Below are 17273 nucleotides of genomic sequence, written 5' to 3'. Positions count from 1 at the left end.
CAGCATATGCTAATTATGCACTAAATTTAGCCCAAACAAACTGTCCGCTTTATGAACATGCCTTTGACATCTCCTCCTGGTCGCCTTAATTGGTTCCTCTAATCCTGAACCTATTCCTATAAGCTTGAACAAATTGTGCTTCAAAAGTTTCTAATAGGTTGTCTGCACTCTGATACTCCAAACAAGGGCTTTTCATGTCACATGACAAGTTATGCTGTTACATCACACCAAGAATGGTTCTCCCAAAAATATTTGTAAAGGTTTATAACCGTTCCTTAACGGAAACACACAATGAAAAAGGCTTTACGCCGTCCTAAATGCCTTGTTAACTGTTTCACAAAAATAAATATATACACGTAGGTTAGACCATATATCACTTGCGCTTTTTGAACTAGAGAAGCAAGTCAACGCTCTAGTGTTTCACTTGAGCATACCTCATGTCATCAGACGGAACACGTCACACGTTACGTGGCCACGTCATCACACGCTGGAATGCCCCCAGCTACTGCCGGAAAGTGTTTAAGCAAGGGAGCCCCCGCCTTCAGTCACCATTGGGATACCATCAGGACTGGAAAAGGTAACGAAGGCGGGCGGATAGCCTTGAGGAAGTAAGTCTCTTTTCTGTATGCAGGCCTGGTCTAGCCACACACGGCCCCATTTTCTTTTGGTTACTCTGTCCACACTTGATGTCTTATGCGCCTCATTTTTCTCCACGGAGTGTGGCTACAGGAGTCTGCCCTCTCTGGGATTCACAACAGCTACTTAATTCACATAGCTGGTGTAAGACATCTCTCTACCTCTTGCCATTTTCATATTTGCGACATATAGTGTGCATTTATCACGCATGTATTATTACGTATGCAAACGTACTAAGGCTAAACTCTTTTTCGAACAGTACTTCTAGGTCTTTTTTCCAGTTTGATGCCATTACATCATTCAGAGTAACGGTAGGAATAGACAGCAATTTATGACGTAAGCTTCTACCGCAAGTCATTTGTCAAAGCCAGCACGTGTTTAACCGTTCACTATGAGACATGTATGCCTGCACTAATCACTGTGCACGAATTTGTTACACCATGTGTATGTCGCATGTTCATGTGCAAAGGTTTTTATTCAATTCTGAGTCCAACTCACTGATTGCACTGGAATATAGTCGCAAGTACATCACCATAAACCGGACAAGGTAACGACCAAGCAATAGTCACAATGATGTTTCTATAAATGTTTTGTATGTCCTTTATGTTGTGCTTTGTCTTCCAGATTTTAACCAGACGGTGGGGTCCATAAGTACGGCTACACCACTGCATGCACAGCACACCTTAGTGAGTGTATCGAAAAATTAATGTGGCTGCATTTTCCTTTGCCACACCACGTTTTACTTCTTTATGGTCCTGAAGAAAGCCTCATTATTTTAGTCAAGGCTGAAACATGTCGACCAGCTAAGGGGATAACAAAGACCAATTTTCATCTTTGTTTTTAACTGTGTCCTAGGACCTCAGGAATATACACTATCAGTTGGGGATCCCAGCTACATTTTCAAATCACCACTTCGAGCACCCTTCAAACCCATTTCGCTGTAATTCAGGCGTCGAAGCACAGCTAGGTTGCACTCTGGAGCGCAGCTGGGAACCCAACGATGAAGCATGCCGCCAACTAGGTTGGTGTGTGAGGGTTCTTCTTACAAACCTATTGGTTCCTCTATATTCCAGTGTATAACACTGAGTCATCCTGGTATGTGGATTCATTAGTGGGTCTGTCCACATTCTTCTTTACTGAAGATATAAATGTGCCTTCCCTAAGTGTGGGGTGTAATGTCCTCCAAGCATCTAACAGGTGGTGAAAGACAACAAAGCCCCTGCACTATACAAAGTCAATTAATTTCTTGGTAATATTGGTATCAGTTGAAGTAGAGAAGTTAATTAAGCACATCAAAAACTTTAGGTAAAACTTCGAGAATAAGTAAACATAAGTTGACATATATCAGTACAGAAACGTTCTGTTCTTGGTGTAGTATTTCTGTTTATTGTTCCTTTGCATGGGCCAACACGTGTTTCATCGCAGGGAACAGACTGCGAATCTTCAGGGCTGGATAGAAACATAGAAAGTACATTTGCGAACATGTTCTTTTAATGAACATATAACGATGGTGACTTTCTCGTGTAAACCAGAGTGAAAAATGAGCATGCCATTGAGTGACTCTGTGTCAATGTGACTCGAGATCACTAACTAGGTGACATTGGTGAGCTAACGAGTTTTATGGGGTTGGATAAAACCTACAGAGTGTGGACACTGGCCAGAAGGAAAGTGAAGTGACAAAGTGAAGAAGGTGTTGTGTGTTTCAAGAGACGGTGTCCCAAGTGACTAGTGCAATATATATATATAAGAACATCTGAAGAAACATAGTACTTATGATTACAATCATTTAAGCGTCCGACATTGTGCACATGCTTGGAACTGTTTCTTTTCTTTACTTTACTCTGGGGGGTATGGTCAAATATTCTGTGCACTCCTTTATATATGCTAATATCCTAATTCGTATTCAGAGGAAGTAATTATTGTGGGGGGATGTAAAATACACAATGTCGGACACTTGGGACACCTTCTCTTGAAACACACAACACCTTCTTCACTTTGTCACTTCACTTTCCTTCCGACCAGTGTCCACACTCTGTAGGTTTTATCCAACCCCATACAACTCGTTAGCTCACCAATGTCACCTAGTTAGTGATCTCGAGTCACATTGACACAGAGTCACTCAATGGCATGCTCATTTTTCACTCTGGTTTACACGAGAAAGTCACCATCGTTATATGTTCATTAAAAGAACATGTTCGCAAATGTACTTTCTATGTTTCTATCCAGCCCTGAAGATTCGCAGTCTGTTCCCTGCGATGAAACACGTGTTGGACCATGCAAGGAACAATAAACAGAAATACTACACCAAGAACAGAACGTTTCTGTACTGATATATGTCAACTTATGTTTACTTATTCTCGAAGTTTTACCTAAAGTTTTTGATGTGCTTAATTAACTTCACTACTTCAACTGATACCAATATTACCAAGAAATTAATTGACTTTGTATAGTGCAGGGGCTTTGTTGTCTTTTGCTAATTGTGTGGATCCTTTCGTGGTTCCATCCCAGAGCGGTTGTGAGGGATTACCGTTCGCCTCATTGCCTATACTGACCACTTAGTGTTACCATTACCTTGCCGCCACTCAGGTTGTGCGCCTAGACATTCTGGAATACATAAAAAACCTCCCAGCTGTGTATTGTATCTAACAGGTGGTGGTCTGCAAGAATAGTGTTTATGCATTGGACTGCCATAGTGTGGGGCTCCACAGACCCCTGGGAGCGATCTAAGTATGAGTTTAGGGCTAGATATAAGTCCACCCCATATCAGGTGAGTGGATCCAATATTTACTATGAGGCCCCATAGCGTGTTGAAAAATTGCGCATCCTCTGCGTTCGGTGCACAGCAGCTTAAGAGTGTCATGGATTGTGAAGCAAGCCTACCCCACATAATGCAATACATTCCTTGGGGGTCCTAAAGTGTGCCAGCGGGGCAATACCCCACTCTGGCCTTTATCAGACTAGCAGTGCCCCTGGAGTAAGTAGAGAATGAGGATAAGCATCTATGGGCGGCCAATTTCCCAGCAAAGCCAGGGGTGGGCCCAGGTTCGAGGTACATCTCTTGTAGCATTGCAACTTGTGCGTGGTGTCTATCAAAGTAACTAAGTACGTGCCACTTCTTGCGAGGATCTCTCAGTCCTCGAACATTCCCAGTCATCATATTATGTGTGCACTCAGCCTTGTTAATAGGCGTGGTCATACGTCAATTAGTCTGTCTATGTGGCATTTCGGGATAAGTTCTATGCTATAGCGAGGTCTGCATATAGGTTTAGTAATTTTGCTGTAGGTTTTCCTCCCATCCTTTACACACACTTCACCCACTGCGTATACAAACAGTTACAACTTCAATACAAATCACCACCCGCCACCCCCCTCCCACGGCCCAATTCCGCAGGTGAATATACTACCCATCAACATCCCAAACTTTCTGTTTCCCATACAAGAGAGAGTCATCCTGATTGTAAGTATATTGGATTCGGTGCAGTGCCCTGTGTTGGTGTGTTTTCAGCCTTGGGAATAACCCCTCATTATTATAGGGTCTGCAGTAATTAATACTGTATCACTCAAAAGAAATAGACATAGATACCTCAATATGAAATAACAAAGAACCCCTGTGAAGCTTCTAGTGGGGAACACCCATGTGAGGTAGTACACAAGAGAGTCTGACATTCTACCCCGTTTGGACGGGGTGCCCAGAGTTCGATAATTGTCCAATTTGAGCATTTATGATAACCCTTATACCATGTGATTGAGCATTGACGTGTAATATTTGCAGGATGTGTTGGACTGAAAACCTTAAAAAATGTTACTACCCCTGCCTGCAATCTCATGTACATTTAAAGTTATTAATGCTCACGGTGACAGTCTGTGTCAATAGTTCTGCTTCTTGTTCAGAGCATTCATTCTGTAGTTGACAATAGAGAAGCTGCTCTGAAGGTCTTTCCATCATGTTCTGCACAAGGATGCTTTTTTTAAGGAAGTCCTGCGCCTGCTGGGGTGCATTGAATACATGTTGCTCCCCGAATGGGTCACTCGCGAACTCGCTGGATGTAGCATCATGTACTAGAAGTCTGCCTGATGCAACTTAAGCTTCACCGGGACGAATTTCCTACGGGCCTCCTGCATCTCTTGTGTAAAGTCCAAGAAAATGGAGATAGAGTGGGCATCATGATGAAGGTTCTTTTGTTCCCATGCCAGAGGAAGTGCAGTGTCTCTTTATAATTCAAATTCTGAGCACTTATGGGGTGGGGTGAGGCCCCCAGCGGGGATATTCTGTTATCCGCCTCATTGATGCGACCATCATGTTTTTCTAACCGTTGTGTGATGAAGTCGATGCGCATGTTTAGAGCATTTTGGATTCTATGGAGTTAAGGCTCTGCTTCATGATGATCAGCAGTGAGCGCAAGTCCTCTTCTTCCGTTTGTGAATTATCTCCTTCTTTGGAGGCTGTATCACCATCAGGGCCTCTAGTGTTTCTGCGCGGCTCAAATTGCAACTTCGCCTGCTTGCCTTCCGTTCTGCCCATGGTCGCAATTCTGAGGCTTCAGTGACAGCCTGATAGGTACTATTTTGTGTGCGCCCTCTTTGCGCTATGTGAATGTGCCTTCCAGACAGACAAGAAGCCGTATTCTTTATGCTGTATGCTCGCCGCACCCCTTCAGCGCCTTATATCTCATCTGCTCTTTCAGCATGGTCCCCAGCTACCCTCCGCTGTCTGCAGTGACAACCTGTCTTGAAATATTTTGTGTGCGTCTTTTTTTACGCTGTGTGATTCTGCTCAAGTATGGTTCACTCAACCTTCCAGGCAACCGAGCGCTTGTGGTCTTTATGCTTTATGTTCTCTGTGTCCTTACAGCACCCTGTAACTTATCTGTTCAATCAGCATGGCCCCCAGCTGCCAACCGCAGCGAAGGAGCTTTATTATTATCCCAGCCCCTCCTGTACCAGGAATTGAGGAGGAAACTCTCAGTTCCTTCAGGCACCTATGGCAGCCGGATACATTCAAGATATTCGTGCGGGTCCGTCTATTCGCTCTCAGCCATCACGCACCAAGCATGCTGAAGGCCTTGGTTTTCCTCACGGCAGGCAGTGGCCCGACAGTAGGCCCCCTGCGACCCAGTTAGAGCTCAGTTCCCCAGCCGGCACACACATGCGGCCCCCCTTCCTCTTCACCTACTTGAAGCAGGGCAGCATTCAAGTGTCCCCGCAGGATCTCCTCACAATGCCGCTCTATCCCAGTGCCCTCGTGAGCCCTGCAGACCATGGCGCGCACCGGCCTCTGTTGAACAGTGAGCGGGGAGCTCTCTTCTCCGACGCAGCAATGAAGCGTTAGGAGTGGGCGCTTCCATCACCACTAAGCAGATCACTCGAGGCTGCGCGCCTCACTCACAGTGTATCTCTCTGCAGATTTTTCTCCTGCTGGACTCGGGTCAGCAGCTACAGCAGTAGCGCTTGCAGCCGGCGGGTAGTACTTGCTATCTAGTTTGTTATTCATCCATCATGTTGTGCCAGCCATTCATCCCACGGTTCGCCTTGCATTCATTACAATCCAGGGGAGATAGCAGCAATTTTTCTGCGTCTTTTCTATCCATGCTAGTTTCCTTCGCTTTTGGGTGAATAAATTATCCTTTAGGATGCAACCTTAAGGAGGGTTATTACTCCGGGCAGCAAGTGCCTCGCTAGAGTGTGGCCATTTTGCTTGCCGGCCCGCTCCCCCCAACTGGTGATACTTTGATTTTTATCCTGAGTATTAAAAGTCTGTACACTTCAATTTCTCACAAGGCTGTTATGGAAGTGCAGAATCACTACTACAACATGAACACTACTTAGAGGCCCACAAATATATTTATTTAAAGCTATTTTGCTTATCATAACACTATATATGTTTCAATTTGAAGAAAACACAACCTGCACTCCTCAGGGACTGTGACGGGGGCACACATGGATCCCTCACATAAAAATGCTTACGTTTACTATCTTAGACATATCACTACAAATACTTTATTGTAGAATCATCATTTATTCTGGACAAGACATACTGATGACACATTTGGATTTGCCAGAGAAACAGAGATAAACTAAGAACTTTCATTCCAGAACTCATAATGTCTCCTAACCGGATTGAATTTAACTTTAGAATAGAAGAACCATCCATTGACATTTTGAGAACTAAATGATAATCCGGTTTTTCCAAGGTGAAAGAACCACATTAGCCCCAGTGTTATTGCCCAGTGTGCAGCTCCCTGTGTTAAGACCTTTAATAGATCTAGTGCACTCTGAGTACCCAAGAAATATGTCTTTCAGGAAGAGGCTTCACTGTGACTTTTGAAAATTACCCCAGTGATTCTGTGGCCTTTTCAGAAGCTGTGCTCCCTGTATCACCGAAATGTCTAGCTGGCTCCCAGTCCCTAACTGTGGGGAAAATGCCTCCAGGTAACCTAGAGATAGAAAGAGAGAGAAAAGATTGAGAAGAGAGCGGAACAAGAAAAACATGTACAACAAGAGAACAGCCCTTGAACGGGCATTGGTATCACCATAGTGAATGCATCCATATAGACGGCAGTCGGTATTCATTTTGGTAGGGGTGACCTCCATCCACCAAGGCCAATTTTGTATTTCCTCCTAAGGCTTGTCAGCTGCCATCGCCTGCAGGGTGAGGGATGCTTGACTTCTGGGTCAGTCTTTAAAGGTCTCCCCACTGCAGTCTCGATTCTGCAATTGCTGAAGGAGGGCTTCTCTTTGTTTCTGACTTTTAAACTTGGAGGGTCATAAGTGATTCTCCCTCCAGGACCTGCCGCCTTCCCGGTTTCGGTGTCTCCAGGGTCGCTGCATCTTCATTATGACCCAGAAAACGTCTTGTGCTTCTTTTAGAGACCGTATCACTCGTGTCTTCTTGTACTAGACAAAGGTCAGTCTGAATGGATGGCCCCAGCGGTAGCAGATTCTTTTTTCCCGAAGGTAAGCAGTGGTCGGTTTCAGGGCTTTGCGCCTCTGCAGAGTGAAGGGAGAGAGATCCTGATAGATGCCTACTTAAAGTCCATCAAACGGTATGATTGTTTTGTCTCGGGTTGCATTCATAATTACTTCTTTCTGCTTGTATGCATGAAGGTATGTGAGGATGTCTTGTGGTTGGCCCCGGCCTGATGCCGGTCTTCTAGCTCGGAGAGCACTCTCCAGGGTCATATCCTTGTGTCGCAGCACTGGTGCAACATGTTGAAAAAGGCAAACCACCCAATCCTCCAGCTTCACACCATCAGCTTGAAGTGGAACTCCCTTGATGCAAATGTTTGACCGCACCGACCGATTCTCCAGGTTCTCGAGGCAATGGCAAAGTTCCTCATTGCAGTCTCTGAGTTCCAACTGTTACTAGCTTGGTCAGAAAGCTCCTCCTCTCTGAGGTCACCAGACCTTTCAAGTGAGTCCACGTGGTCCCCCAGTTCCAGAATCTCTATTCTGATCTGCTTTATGTCGGATGCCACATTCTGCCTTAGACCCGCAAAGTCTTCCCGGAGGGTGCCAAAGAGTTGTTCCAAGAATTGACGAGTGATCGGTTCCTCTGTGTTCGCACATGTGGGGTCTGTGTCCTTCTCTTGGGGAGGGGCTGGCAACTGATCAGAGCCATTTCCGTCCTCCCTCTTAGTGCCTGGTTTTTGTAGAAGATCTTTTATAGTGGCCTCATTCTTTGTACAGTGGGACATCATCTGGAGCGGGCTACCCAGCAATGGGGCCAAAATACCCTTTACCAGTAAGCAGGACTAATCCGGGTCAACAGAGTGTATCTGTGCACCCTCTATCAAAATCAGGAGCGGGGCAGCCTCAGGCCGCTATTTCCCAGATGGGGTCAGGAGCACGCAGTGCACAGTCTCTTATCCCTCTTAATGAGTGGGATCCCTCTACTCAGGCCCTTTGCCCAAAAACCAATAGCGTTTGGCTACCGGAGGACCGGGGCTGTGTTCCTCTAGTGCCCTCAGAGAGGAGTGTTCTTACCGTCCTTACATGTTGCAGCGGTCTCCCTATCCGGCCGCGGGCCCCCACCTTCTCAGTGTTAAATCTGGCATACCTGTGGACTGGCCCTTATTGCTGCTTCTAGAGGCCTGTACTCTGCAAGCCTCCTGTACGGAACTGCTGGGGGTTCCGGGCCGCCACCGGGAGCTTCGGTGTCCCATGGAGTCTCCTGGGCCAAATCAAGCACCCAGCATCCGCGTCCCGACACCAGGCTCCAAGCACACTCCAGCCCGACGTCCAAGATGGCCACCGAGTGTCCGCAGCCTCTTATGAGTGCATCCTAGGGCAACCGTCCAGGCTCAGGTCGTCCCCGGCAGTCGGGACCTCAGTGTTGGACCAAAATGCAATCCTGCCCTCAGCCGCACCGCCCGGCCTTCCAGTTGAAGTGGGTTGGCCATCACTTCAGGCCGGGACCGCAGCCCGCGTCGTCTACTTTAGTTTTGGTGGAATGTTACAGGAGAATCGCACTCTCAAAGATAGGCACAAGAAATATTGATATAGTCAAAATTATATGCGGTGCTAAAGAGGTAGGGAAAACACCACATGAAATTGTACACAATGATCCCCTGCACATGCTCAAAGTGTATAGTCAAATGACAGTAATAGAATCAACAGTCGTCTTCTTTGTTTTTGCTGTTTTATTATTTTCCGTCTTCAGTAGATGATGTCACTTTTTACCCTAATGAATCTCCTGCAGCCACAGCCAACATGTGTTTTGTCGTCTTTATTGGAAATGATCCCTCGACTTCTTCAGGGCTAATATGATTCCTTTTAGAGTCTTTTTCTTCGGTGATAATTGTGACCTGAAAGTCATCCAAATATTATCTCCCAGCATATATATTGTATATACGGGTTGTCGTCTTAGTGTAGGCCTCCGAATATGGAGAGAGCTTTATCCTTGTGCCTGATCAAGCACATTTGATATTCCATAAAATCTCACAGTCTGCGGGTATTTAATATTTCAACAATGATATTCCTATAGGTGTCTGTCTATAAAATTATCTGACTTTTTAAATGTATTTACTTTCATTTTCTTTACATGATGTGCTTTGTGCTTCTAGTGTTACTCCCTGCCGCTATTGATTTCTATGTGATTTCCTTGAAATTCCTGCAAGTGGCATGGCTTATTGCAAAGCTTTAGGATGTAGTACTACTGAAGTACGAGTGTAACTTTTGTGAATTGCAACTGACACACCCTTTTTGTTTGTGTGTTTTTATATTTCCATGTCGCTCCCTGTGCCCCTTCTAAAAATTTCTATTTGTTCCTTTAACTGTGTAGTAGATATCCCCAAATTTCTTGTAACTCCCTCTTCCCACATTTACACCAAAAATGTAGATCTACGTTTGCTGGGTTCTTTGCATTCATAGTCGAAAACACATCAAGTGAGAGAAATCTACGTGCATGCCTCTGTGAACTGCGTTGATAAGTATGTGAAGTAGTACTAAAGGAATACTACTTCACATGGTCACAAATAACTTTTGTGAATGGGGTCCAACGTTTTTTATTCACTACATAGTTTTTTCCTCCCATTTTTAATGTGCTGATTTATAAATACTCATCAGTGAAAATTCACATTATTGTTTGCAGTATGATAAGAATAAATGAGATCCTATGACTGTGTAGAAGTTTTTGAACTAAAATTGAGGGAGGGACATAGAGTACTACAGTATATGCTTGGTGGTAAAGGCCCTTCTCCTTCTGAGTTGCAAACTTTTGTTGAGTGGCTTGCAGGAATGATACTTTTCAAAAACATGCAGCATTGCTGGTCATATTATCCTAAATATTTAAAATGTGTAGAACCTCTGGCTCAATTAGGATTTAAGGATTACGAATAAGTATGATACATTTTTTAATTGTATCCCTTTCAAAGATGTTCCTCTAGACAACAAGTGGTCAGTTGCAAATGTTTGAGCTATTATTCCTACACCATATAAAACTTCAAAGCAATAGATTCTGAGAATAGAGACTTATTTGAGGTATAGAACTCAAATAAGGTAGAGGTAGGAGTTCCGCAGGGCTCGATCTTGAGCCCGACACTTTTGAATGTTTATATGGCTCCCCATGCGCTCCTAGCTGAGGAACACAGCGCAAAAAATAGGAGCATATGCAGATGATATGCAACTGCTGTTCACCTGTGACAAGGCGTCGATTTTAGAGGCGGCGAGATTAACGTCTGCTTGACGGAGGTGTTTTCCTGGCTAAGACGGAACCAATTAAAGTGCAACCCAGAGAAATCGGAGATCATTTTCTTCGGCCCCACACCATGCGAAGCATGGTGCCAGTGGTGGCCTCAGGATATGTGCCCCCCTGCAACATCAGTAAGCACTGTGAAGAATTTAGGGGTCAAGCTAGATGCTAATCTGTCGATGAAGGCTCAGATCCAAACAGTCGCCGGCGCCTACTAAAATGTTAAAGCATTTTCTCCCCCGCTGCCAGTTTCACACAGGAAGACTGTAGCCCAGGCCCTGATTGTATCGAAGCTGGACTACGTCAACGTCATGTACCTGGGCCTTTCAGATTATTTAAGAAGCCGCCTGCAGGTGGTTCAGTATGCGGCAGCTAGAGCTGTTCTCATGGTGGGACCCAGAGGGCGGATGTCTCCCCACCTGAAGTCCCTGCACTGGCTGCCCGTCCGGAAGAGGATCTAATTTAAAGCTCTGGTCTTGGCTTTCAGGGCTCTCCGTGACAAGGGTGCCTTCTATATTAGAAAAAGGATTCAGCACTATGTACCGCGACAGGACCTGAGGTCTTCATTGCAGCTTCTGATGACCATCCCTAAGTTTTCCCGCTCCCGTCTGGGCTGTCGCTCCTTTCAAGTGCTGGCCTCCCGTTTACGCAACTGTCTGGCATTGTCTCTCAGGCTGGTGCAGGATCTTCTTACCTTCAGGAAGCAGCTGATAACCTGGCTATTCCAGCAATAGCTTTCTGCCCTTGCCCCATCCTGTTATAGTGCCAAATGTCAGTCTCAAAGTCTTTCAGCACCGGGACACTCTGTGGAGTAGCTGTTCGCTTTATAAGTACCTATTTACATTACATTACATTACATATACATTAGCGCAGTGGTTCCCAAACTTTTTAGAATCACAACCCACTTTTTAGGACGATACATTTTGTAACCCGCCTAGCTTTAATTGCTATGAGGCAGGCAATTTTTTTATGTAACTAAAACACTGTGGGATGTCGCACTGTCATTTATAGACAGCACATTTTCCACTGAAATGACAATAAATGTACACAGACAGACAGTTTTACTGATAAAACTATATTGCTCACAAATGGTAATGTGTGGAGATCGGGTTTCAGCTAATATTTATCATTAATGCCCCACAAGTAAAGTGTATTAAAGTGCGAATAAGACACTTCACTTGTGGCACATTAATGATAAATATTCGATGAATTCCGATGTCCACTTTAGGAGCTATTTGCACTTTATGGTCTTGTTATTTTGACTTTTACATGCACAGGCACTTTTACAAATCATGCTTTCAGCTAAGCAATATGTTATTTTCTTTTGGAGAAGGATATATTGTTTATTCTTGCTAAGCACTTTACTTGCACTGCCACTTTATATTTATATGACTTATAGATTGAGCACCTCGTTGAGTCATTCTTCATTTCAGGCAAAGATATTTAAGTGCCAAGAGTTTGTGTGCCTTCAGGGAATTACAAACCACAAGACGAAAGGCAAAGAAATGTATAACAATCAAGCAAGAACTCAAGGTAGTATTGTAATCCTTCCACGCATTTTACTCGCTATTTGCACTTCATGGTCTTGTTACTTGGACTTTTTATGCACAGGCACTTTTCTGGTTACATTTCTTAGTACCGTAATATAATGTAGGCTCTTTGTAGGCGATTGCCAATGGCAGAAACTTGTTAGGAAAGCTCTAAGATACTCGAAAGAGTGTATAGATCAAGGGGCGATATGTCTCCAGGAAATTACAGGTCTGTTCTAAAATGAGCACTTTAATTGTGCTGTCACTTGGACTCTCAATTGTTTACAAACCATGCTTTTAGCTCAGCGGTATGTAATTTCCTTTTAGAGAAGGATATATTGTTTATTCGAGCTAAGCACTTTACTCGCACTCTCACTTTATATTTATATGATTTATAGATCAAACACCTTGTTGAGTCATTCTTCATTTAGGCCCTGGATAAAGATATTTAAGTGCTAAGAGTTTGTGCGCCTTCAGGGAACCACAAAGATGTTTACACTAGTTATTCCTTCTAATTGCATTGTCACTTTATTTGTCAATTGTTTCTCAGTCATGTTTTTAACTCAGCCTTGTGCAAAAAGAATTCTAGGTAAATCACATTATTGTTCAGCACTATTGAACACTTTACTCATATTGTCCCTTTATATTCATCCGAACCATTGGGGATTAACTCTTCAAATGGGCTAAGGGAACATACAGGTATATTTTAGGGTGAATTATTTTCATCATCACTAATGGCACTTAACCATCAGATAGATAGAAACGGGATTACAATTTTCTCTTTTGATACTAATAGCCTTAATAATAAAATTAAAGCGCAGGCTGTGGAAGAATGGCTAAAAGGCAACTCCACAGATATTGTCCTGCTGCAGGAGACCCACTATGTAGCTAATAGGAAACTTCCATTCAATATGTTTCAGCAGGGGGCAGGCTTTCTTCAACAGGCATAGCGAAAAGAGGGGTAGCAATATTTTTCAGCAAATACTTCCCCTTCCAGGCCTTATACTCTCAGATAGATAAAAACGGTAGGTGGGGACTAGTTAATGACATCATTAAAAACACTAAGATGACTATAGCGACAATCTATGCCCCAATAGAAGATAGTCCCACTCGCCTGATGGATCATTACCTCCTCGTCCTGTCTTCCTCGCCACAGTAATATACATATGAGCCTCCGGCTCCACACAGAACTCCAAGTAAAATAAAAGAGCAGCGCTCTAGTCTCCCCTCCCTCCTCCAATATGGCCCCAGAGGCTTCCACCAATCACATAAAAGGACACATATCAAGCAACCCAGCCTGTTCTTTTTTTCTGCACTTCTCCGAGTGCTTTGACTTCCCTGCTGGTCAGGTGAGTGGAGCTGGGTTCCTGCTTTAGCGGTTCCCTGCGTCCTATGGTATCTGGTTGGGGGAAGTTAGTTGTTAATACTGTGTGCTGCCTTCTAAATTTCGTTTTTTTATTGTGGGCGTGACATGTTTTTGTGTTTCATTAAGTTTTGTCTCCCCCTTCTATTGCCGTTGTGCCTCGTGTCCTGCTTTAGCGGACTTGCGTGGCCGGGCGGTTTCCGACTGTCTTTCCTTGAGGGACGGGCCGGCTTGGGTCCGGTTTGCCGTTTTGTGACGCCGCCGCCGGGCTCCGACAATCCGGCGTCTCGCACTGTGTTCTTGCCTTTCCCGACCGCGCATCCTGCTGAGCGGACGTTGAGCGGCCGGGTGCGGGTTCTCTGGGAGCCGGAGGCTTCCTTTCAGTTCCCCTTACCTTCTGCCTCGCCGGCATGGTTTTCCTGCAGAGACGCCTTAAGGGGTTGACGCGCTGCGGTCCTTGCATCATTGATTTTCGTTATGGGTGCGCGCGGCTCTTCCAGATTCATTTCAAGCCTTGGAAGGGTTCGGGGTGGGATTTGTTGGTTGCTTAGCAACCTCGGGTCCTATTTTACCGGGCTGTTCTGCGTTTTGCCTGTGTTTGTGTTTCTTACACGGCTGGCTGTCATGGATGTTTCCTCTGGTCTGGATGTTCCTGTTCCCTTGGACGTGGCTTCCGGTTCGGGGGTGCATGTTCCCTCGATGGACGTTTTGCAGCAGATGATAAATACTGCTGTTTCTGCTGCTTTGCAGGGTCATGTTCCTGCCCCTCCTCCTAAGAAGGCGAGGGTTGATGGCGCTACGGCTGATGCTGATTCGGATATTGAGGAGGAGGTTGATGTCAGGGGTCGCTTTGTGCAAGGTGCCGACCTGAAGGAGGTGCTGGGACACATTCGCGAAAACTTGGTGTTCCCTGCTTCGGTGGTGCCTCTGGAAGACGATCTGTTCTCGCAATATCGTCGTCCCGAGCCTGATTCTTTGCCTCTCCATTCCTCTGTCTTGAAGGTCCTGGAGAATGAATGGAAGGATGTGGACAAAGGTTCCTTTCCTCGTTTCTTGAGTAGGAGGTACCCTCTTCAGGATTTTGCGGTGAAATACCCTGCCTCCGTGAAGGTTGACTCTTTGTTGGCGAGCATGTCTTCACAGGGGTCCGTTGTATCGGAGGACTCTTCTCCTGCGGACCCGGTTGACCGTAAGGTGGATGGTGCTGTGAAACGCACTTTTGCGGCTGCTAATTTTTCTATCAGGGCGGCGGCCTATTCGTCTTACACTATCCAGTCCTTGCTCAAGGATTTTCAGTCTCTGTCGGAGTTGTTGGACCAAGGGGAGGATGTTTCTTCTACCCTGGCGATGATGGAGCAGCAGGTCCGTCTGCTGTCGGATGTCTCCTTTGATTCACTGGGGGCTGCTGCTTCTGCGGCCGGATCCTCTGTGGCTGCGAGGCGTCAGTTGTGGCTCCGTTCCTGGAAAGCTGATGCTGCACAGAAAAACTTGCTTATGAAAATCCCCTTTTCTGGGGTAAAACTTTTTGGTTCGTCTCTTGACGACATGGTGAAGAAGACGGCGGAGGACCGTAAACTGCTTGCTCCTGACCGTCCTGGCAGATTCCGTGCTTTTGGTTCCCAGCGGTCTTTTGGTTCCTCGAAGAGGGGTCGGGCTGGTCAGCCCTTTCGTGGACGGGGGCGTGGCCGGGGTGCTCCCTCCTTTGATATGTCCCGGTTCTCCGGCGCTTCTGCCTCCTCCGCTCCTGCTTCCAAATCCTGACTGGATCGCTCCTGGTGTCGGTCCGGTTGGGGGTCGACTTTCTTGCTTCATGGAATCTTGGCGCGAGACTGTGTCAGACCAATGGGTGCTTCGCGTGATTTCGGAGGGGTTGCGCATTGGATTTGCCCAGACGCCCCCAGACTGTTTCAAGGCCACTCCTTGCCCCAGAGACCCTGTGAAAAGGTTGGCGCTTTTGGAAGGCATCGCTTCCATGGTGGTCAAAAAGGCGGTGATTCCTGTGCCCTGCGATCAAGTGGGGAAGGGGGTGTATTCCATACTTTTTCTGGTGTCCAAGTGCACAGGGGATCTTCGGCCAGTGATGGACCTGAAGTGGGTGAATACTTTCGTCCCTCACCAACGGTTCAAGATGGTTTCCCTGCCTTTGATCCTTCCTCTGATCTCTCAGGGGGATTTCCTGGCGTCGATCGACCTGAGGGATGCTTACCTTCATGTTCCTCTTCATCCGGATTTTCAGAAGTTTTTCCGGTTTTGTGTGCGGGGTCGTCATTACCAATTCCAGGTATTGCCTTTTGGACTCTGCTCTGCTCCACGGATCTTTACTAAGATTCTGGCTCCTCTTATTGGACATTTACATGGAGAGGGAGTTAGTGTTTTTCCTTATCTGGACGACATTCTAATTTCTGCTTCTTCTCTTCCTAAGGCGGAGTTGCATGTCCAGAAGGTGTGCCATGTCCTGACGCATCATGGGTTCTTCGTGAATGTGCCGAAGTCCTCCCTGGTTCCTGCACAAGAATTGACTTTCATTGGGGCTCTGTTCAAGACTCAGTTGGGGATGGTGTTCCTGCCCCCTCCCCGTGTTTTGTCCCTGATGTCTGCTGTTCGCTCCCTGTTGGTGGGGGTTTCTCATCCTGTGAGCCTGTGGTTGCGTGTTCAGGGTCTGATGTCGGCTTCCTTGTTGACGGTGCCGTGGGCTCGCCTTCATATGTACCCGGTGGTGTCCCACATTTTATCGCATTGGGACCCCTGTTCCCTCGATATGGATGTTCTGGTTCCTATGTCGGAGGGGGTTCGGGTGGTCCTGGGTTGGTGGTTGGACGAGGGTCATCTGTCCAAGGGCCGCCCTTTTCTGATTGTTCCCACCCGCGTGGTCACTACCGATGCCAGCCTGCTGGGCTGGGGTGCTACTCTGGGGGTTTCGGCGGCTCAAGGGATTTGGCCTCAGTCGGTTTTGTCATGTTCCTCCAACTACAAGGAACTGAAGGCCGTCCTTCTGGGTCTATTGGAATTCTCAGCTCTTGTTCAGGGTCACCACGTGCAGATACGGACAGACAATCAGGTTGTGATGTCTTATGTGAACCATCAAGGGGGGTGCAGGGTTCGCTCCCTCAGTTGCCTGGCTCGTCGGATTGGTTCTTGGGCGGAGGTGCATCTGATGTCCCTGTCTGCCATCTACCTGCCTGGTGCGGAGAACACTGTGGCGGATTGTCTGAGCCGGGTGTTTCCTTCCATGGGATCCTTGTCTCTCACGAGGTGGATGTTCAGGAGGTTGCGGATGATGTTTGGTTGTCCGATTGTGGACCTGTTTGCCTCCCAGGACAATGCCCAGACCCGTTGTTTTTGCACGATTATGCCTTGCCGGGACGCCTGGAGGGTGGACGCCCTTTCGTTCCCTTGGCCGGAGGGTCTGCTGTATGCCTTTCCCCCTGTTCCCCTGCTTCCGGCTGTGCTACAGAAGATCAAGAGGGAGGGGTCGTTGGTGCTTCTGATTGCACCTTGTTGGAAGCGTCGCCCTTGGTTTCCCCTTCTGAGGGAATTGGCTGTGTCTCCGGGGTGG

This window comes from Lissotriton vulgaris, chromosome 1_1, assembly GCF_964263255.1.
Source record: "Lissotriton vulgaris chromosome 1_1, aLisVul1.2, whole genome shotgun sequence".
Taxonomy (NCBI): Eukaryota; Metazoa; Chordata; class Amphibia; order Caudata; family Salamandridae; genus Lissotriton; species Lissotriton vulgaris.
The sequence above is the reverse complement of the archived record's forward strand: the minus strand, read 5'-3'. Positions refer to the sequence as shown.